Raw genomic sequence first — 5906 nt, forward strand, 5'->3', positions numbered from 1 at the left:
GTTGCTGTTGTTGCTGGAAGCAAGACAAAAATATTAGCTGTGTCCCCTTTCGTTAAATTTCGAAGGCTGCGTCCTCTGGAGGACACATCCTGTGTGGGATACAGTAGTGTCCTCAATCAGAATTAAACAAGACGTCCTTGATAGGACACACAAGTAGGAAGTATCTCGTTACTATGCCAACAAGTTCAGACTCGTTGCGCTCTCACGCCAGTTTATTTGAATGAAAATTATTTATAACTTGAAAATGACTATGAAATGTTTCTTGTCTTGACAGCAATGTACTGTTCTAAACGTTTAAAATGCACTAAACAGTTGTAATCCTGTTTACCACAATTATATGTTTGAGGTAATAGAGCTTAAAAAAAAAAAAAAAAAAAAAGCTTGAACTACTTAATTTAAACACCACGCCTAGGCTCGCATGTATATCTGGTGATGGTGCCGGTTTTTCATATAATATAAAAAAAATATGACGGTTGTTAACGGAGACGCAAAGAATTGTGGGTTATCTCCAGCTGTGAAGAATACACCTCATGTACACTCCGAATTCCTGTGAAAGAAGGACTCATTCGACGGTCACATTTGGAGTGTCCTACCAACACAGTCTCACCCCTACTCGTCAAATGTTGCCGAACGGTCAAGGGACCCTGACGTCAGCTGTTGACGCACAGGGTACCCCTAAATCGCCATTTTTCGACGTACTGGGTAATCCACTGATTTCAATGAGAAACCTAGGACGTCATAAACAGACGTGTTGGGCATGTGAATGTTATCGTTATGATGGAATATATTGGGTTATAATTTTTACATTATGACATGTTGGAGTGTGATTCTCAATTTAATCAGCCAGCACAATTGTATTTACATTTATTTACGCTATGATACACGTTTAAAACAGCAGTCAAACCCCACCCCGCCCTAAACCTACCCATTTGCGTATTATATGATAAAACACAGACTGTAACAGACAACAGGCACACTTTATTGAAAAAGTCCAACTATTCCGAGGCCAAACGATTGAATTGTGTGAAGAAAAGACCCAAAAGCAATCACCGTCTCTATCCGCGCCGCGCGCCGCGCGCGCCCCGGCGTCACACTGAAGACGCCACAGGTAGACCCCTCGGCGTCACGCGATGGACGAACTGGGAACCCAATTGCTTTCAGTGGGAAACCTTTGGCGTCAACATTAGACGGCAATTCTATCGGTATGAAATCGCGCTGAAGAAGTCTCATTCAGAACACATCGCGATGTTTGGCATCAGATCACGTGTGCCACATGTTGGTGAGTAGTCATACATATTATGTCCTAATATTTGATATAAAGTATTTTCTGCTTGTCGTTATCGATCATGTTCAGTCACTGCATTGTATCTGTCATCATCTCCACTGAGGCTTTGCATTTCTTTGCTTTCTAAATAAACACACCTTGCTAATAGGGTGATTAAACACTGTCACGTGACGTGCTATAGACCTTTAAACATTTGTTAATATTTAATAATAATTACTAGTGTAGTTCCAACGTGGCATTTGTAGTAGAAGCACAATAAAATTAAAAAAAAAAAAAAAAACACTTGTCATGCGTTTACCACAGTATTGGTAGTTTTAATGTGATATTTGTTGTAAATAAACAGTAACCACAACAATTGGTAGTTTTAATGTGATATTTGTTGTAAATAAACAGTAACCACAACAATTGGTAGTTTTAATGTGATATTTGTTGTAAATAAACAGTAACCACAACAATTGGTAGTTTTAATGTGATATTTGTTGTAAATAAACAGTAGCCACAACAATTGGTAGTTTTAATGTGATATTTGTTGTAAATAAACAGTAGCCACAACAATTGGTAGTTTTAATGTGATATTTGTTGTAAATAAACAGTAGCCACAACAATTACCATGCTTTAAATGCATTTTAATGTAAAATCCAAATATTGTTATTTAAATAGTATACTTTATAATGCTATATATTATATATTATGACTTTTTTCTCTCTTTCTTTTTTTTTTTTTTTTACCTGAAAAGACCAAAAGGGCCTCTCGGACTCAGTCAACCCATTCTTGTTTGTGGAGAAGTAACGGAGAAAACCAAAAGCTGCAACAGCAAATATTTGTAATGGTATGTATGTGTTGGTTTGAACCCTTTATCAAACATTTTATTTAGCATTTGTTGTTACTTATTCTTACAAATCCCATATCTCAATCAGTAAGAACATATTCCCGAAGTCTTAATAATTCACAAGATTTAACAAGTTGTCAAATTCGTATGATTCTCGTACATATAGCTCTGAAAAAAATGAAGAGACGACTTAACATGGATTTCTAAATGTTAAGTGGTCTCTTAATTTTTTTTCCAGAGCTGTATTTGTATATGAAGAGTTCAGATGCAAAAGCCTCAAAAAGCCACTTCGGTCACATGACATCAGATATTCGATTATTTTTTCTTAATCAGATCAGTTGCACTGTTTATAACGTCCCGTTTGCATGTAAATAATTTATGTGATCACAAAATCAAGTGAGTTATCTACATTTTCAAACAAATTCTTATGATATAGCTTGCTATTACATACTTTTAACTGTCTTAATTTATATGTTTTAAAAACAATAGTATTTGCACAGAGTAAATGATACTTTCTTGTTTTACAGAAGAGAAGAAAGACCAGACCTTATATCGAAGCAAGCTAAGAAAATAAGTCCTTTGTTTAGGGTGAGGAAGGAAGATGGACATCTTGTGCCCGAAGAAGACAGAAAAGTGTGCAAGTCCATTGGTATGTCTTGTATTGAAGCAATGCTGTAATATGTAGTACAAAATTTGATGTTGATCTCTCAAAGGACTATTCATTTCAACAGTGATCATTCTTTCTACTCTGATAAAATACGTACCATTATTCATGTCTAAATATTTTAATAACTCCTAAAATAAGCAAATGAGGTTCTGTATCTTGGATTTATTTAAAATGGTAAATATTTGTTTTCCCTTTTTGATACAATTATTATTACACTTTTGGCCTTCAGTTCTTAAAAACTGCACCGTCTTTTTGTCTTAGATAAAAGTAGACAAGTGTGGGAAAAAGCATTTAGTTGTTATAAACTCCATGTATTTCTACATTGTTTTGTAGACCATGGATGGTTCTGGGTAGCTTTAGAAGATAATGAGTTGGGACATATTAGGAATCAAATAGTAAATGTTCTTTGAAATATCTGGTTAGTTCTTTCTAAAAGATCTACTGTTTAAAAGGTTGCTGTTGATATGGGTAAATTAGTTTTTGTTCAGTACTTGGCTAATATTATGGGCTGAAATATTATACATAATGCTTCAATGTGTATATTATTTTATGTACTGACTGCTGCTTTGTAAATTTAAATCAGGAATTGGCATTTCTGCCCATTTTGAGGTGGAGAGTTTACTGAAGAACATAGGTTAACCTGACTGTACATTAAACTTAATATGAATTGTGTTTGTTGTTTTACTTTTAGACCAGGACTGGAGAACGCCGGATTATACGACTTCTTCCTCTGGTTGAGAAAAGGCTACACAACATCAGTGATCACATCATCTGTACATTGATTATACTGTAGGGTACAAGTGGGCGAACTGTTTAGAAGAAGAAGAACATGAACATGATAGAGGGAAGAGACAGAAACCAGTCTAGTTGTAATAATGAATCATTATTTTCCAACACTATATCAAATCTGTTTTCTGTATCATAGTTGACTGGATGGGATTATGTGGCACTCATTTGTGTGGCTTCAGCAGCTGTGAATGGATTAATATGATGTTAATGTGTTTTTTAAAACCCATTTTTATTTATCTTAAATCTAATTTGACTTTATTCTACTTTATCAACTGTATACTGTATCCTCCAATAAAGTGTTGAGTGATAAAGTATGGTGAGTATTGTGTATGGTGTTTGGTACAGTAAATACACATTCAACAAGTTTATTTAGGTTATCTAATTAATTACCAAGAATATTTTTACTTGAGAAGTAAACATTTTTTATCTGGTTATATTATATTTGGTACAATGCTCCAAAAAGTTGTATATACTTGCATGCTGTGACAAGTATGTCAGTTTTCAGTGAAATAAAGGGAAGGATTACAAACACTTCAAGCTTAACTGAAGATGATCCATGTTGATCATTCTGGTACATCTACTACTGCAATACAAATTAAAGCATGCACATTTTCGATGCCAGGTACTTGAAGAGGGTGTAGATGAAATTGTGACAATGTCTCTTGTTATTTTACTAAATGGTGCATGGTCCTATATTTAATAGTAATAATGAAGTGTAAATAATATAAATAGTTTTTGTTTACTCTGGAAAGTGGATAATGGCAAGTTGTTGCAGGTTCATCCATTATATTTATTAGTGTTTGTCCATAAAATAAAAGAAAACTTAATAATTATTATTTTACAACATTTCTTTCAAATATTTCTGTATTTCATCAGATGGTCTTACAATATCAAAACCTATACACAAGCATGACGTTAGAATAGAAAAGACAAAATACTCTGATATTTAAATGTGACTCAAAGTTTGTTGTCCATGATGAGGAGAATAGATCTGTGTATGTTGTACTGCCCTTACACCTCCAGGGACCCAGTAGTGGCCCATTGAAGAGCAAAAAAAAAGCATATTTCAAATGGCTTTAACTCAAAGTCTGGTTAGCGTATCACAGAGAAAATTGGCAGGACAACTGCATATGCAATGTTTACTAAATAATGTTGGCCACAGTTTTCAGACATATATGGAAAGCTGCCATAAAGGTTTTTTTAAAAGTGCTCACAGTAAAATATACAATTTCAGCTTGGCCCTCATATATGTCATATAGGTTTACACAATGAACATATTTTAATATCCAGTTGTCCATTAAATATGTTATTTACTTAACATTTATTGTTTCATTATGAAACCTTTTAAACTACATTACCCATATATCTGTCATTCTATCAATGCAATGGGAAACATGGCGCTGTAGTTCATAGAAGTGTGCAGAAATGCTTAGGGTTAGGGTTGGGTTCTCAGTAAAGGAGTCATTTCTCAGAACATAGCGACACTTTATAGTTAGCTTAACGTATTACTGACGTAATAACACCAAAACATACTTTGTAACATGAAACGCCGTTTTATATGAGTTAAAACAGATAGTCCAATCACAGCGCGTTCTGCGATAAAGTCACAGCCAATGACAACCCAGCTGAACAGAGGCGTCACACTTACTTGTCCATTTATGGTAAATTATATCACATCTCATCCGGTTCAACTGAAGGGGTAGATTCCTTAAAGAATTAATATTTAGGCTAAATATTATATTTATTATAATAAATATTAAATATTATTTATTCTAAATATAGGCTAAATATTTATTTATTCTAATTAAATAATAAAACTCACATTTTAAAATGAAAGTCTTCTTTGTGTGGTTAAACTGATGCATAATAAATATATTTGAAAGAGAATCCTTTTTCTATGCAATGGTCTACAAGCATAAACTTCTTTAAGCCATCCTTTACAATCTGAACTCTTGGAATTAAAACAAATATAACAAAAGCACAATGAATGCACACAATTTTGTAAGCATATTCCAATATTTAATGTCAAACAGTTTAAATACAAATGTAGTGCCCATATATATATATATATATATATATATATATATATATATATATATATATATATATATATATATATATATATATATATATATATATGCAAAAAAATAACATTTTACATTCTAAACTTTAATACTATATATTTGCGATTATTGTTCACTTTTATTGTAAATAAATTAAATGCCAATTAAAATAGTTGATGAATATTGTAAATGTTAACCATTTTCAGTAAGAAAATACTTCTATAAAGTACATTCATGTTACAGTTACATTAACAAGGTAGTGATATAATGATA

At 32.8% G+C, this 5906-nt stretch overlaps 1 long non-coding RNA gene across 2 annotated transcripts; it reads left to right on the forward strand.

Annotated features, from left to right (window-relative positions):
* The first annotated feature begins 931 nt into the window (after positions 1-931).
* Positions 932-3745, forward strand: LOC137045409 (uncharacterized). Of its 2 annotated transcripts, none has more exons than XR_010898764.1 (4): positions 932-1279; positions 2022-2114; positions 2642-2763; positions 3473-3745. It is a non-coding gene; the product is annotated as an uncharacterized lncRNA (long non-coding RNA). The 2 variants fall into 2 exon arrangements; XR_010898765.1 differs by having other exon boundaries at positions 2642-2747.
* Positions 3746-5906: the final 2161 nt, after the last annotated feature.

This window comes from Pseudorasbora parva, chromosome 17 (assembly GCF_024679245.1).
Source record: "Pseudorasbora parva isolate DD20220531a chromosome 17, ASM2467924v1, whole genome shotgun sequence".
NCBI classification, from domain to species: Eukaryota; Metazoa; Chordata; class Actinopteri; order Cypriniformes; family Gobionidae; genus Pseudorasbora; species Pseudorasbora parva.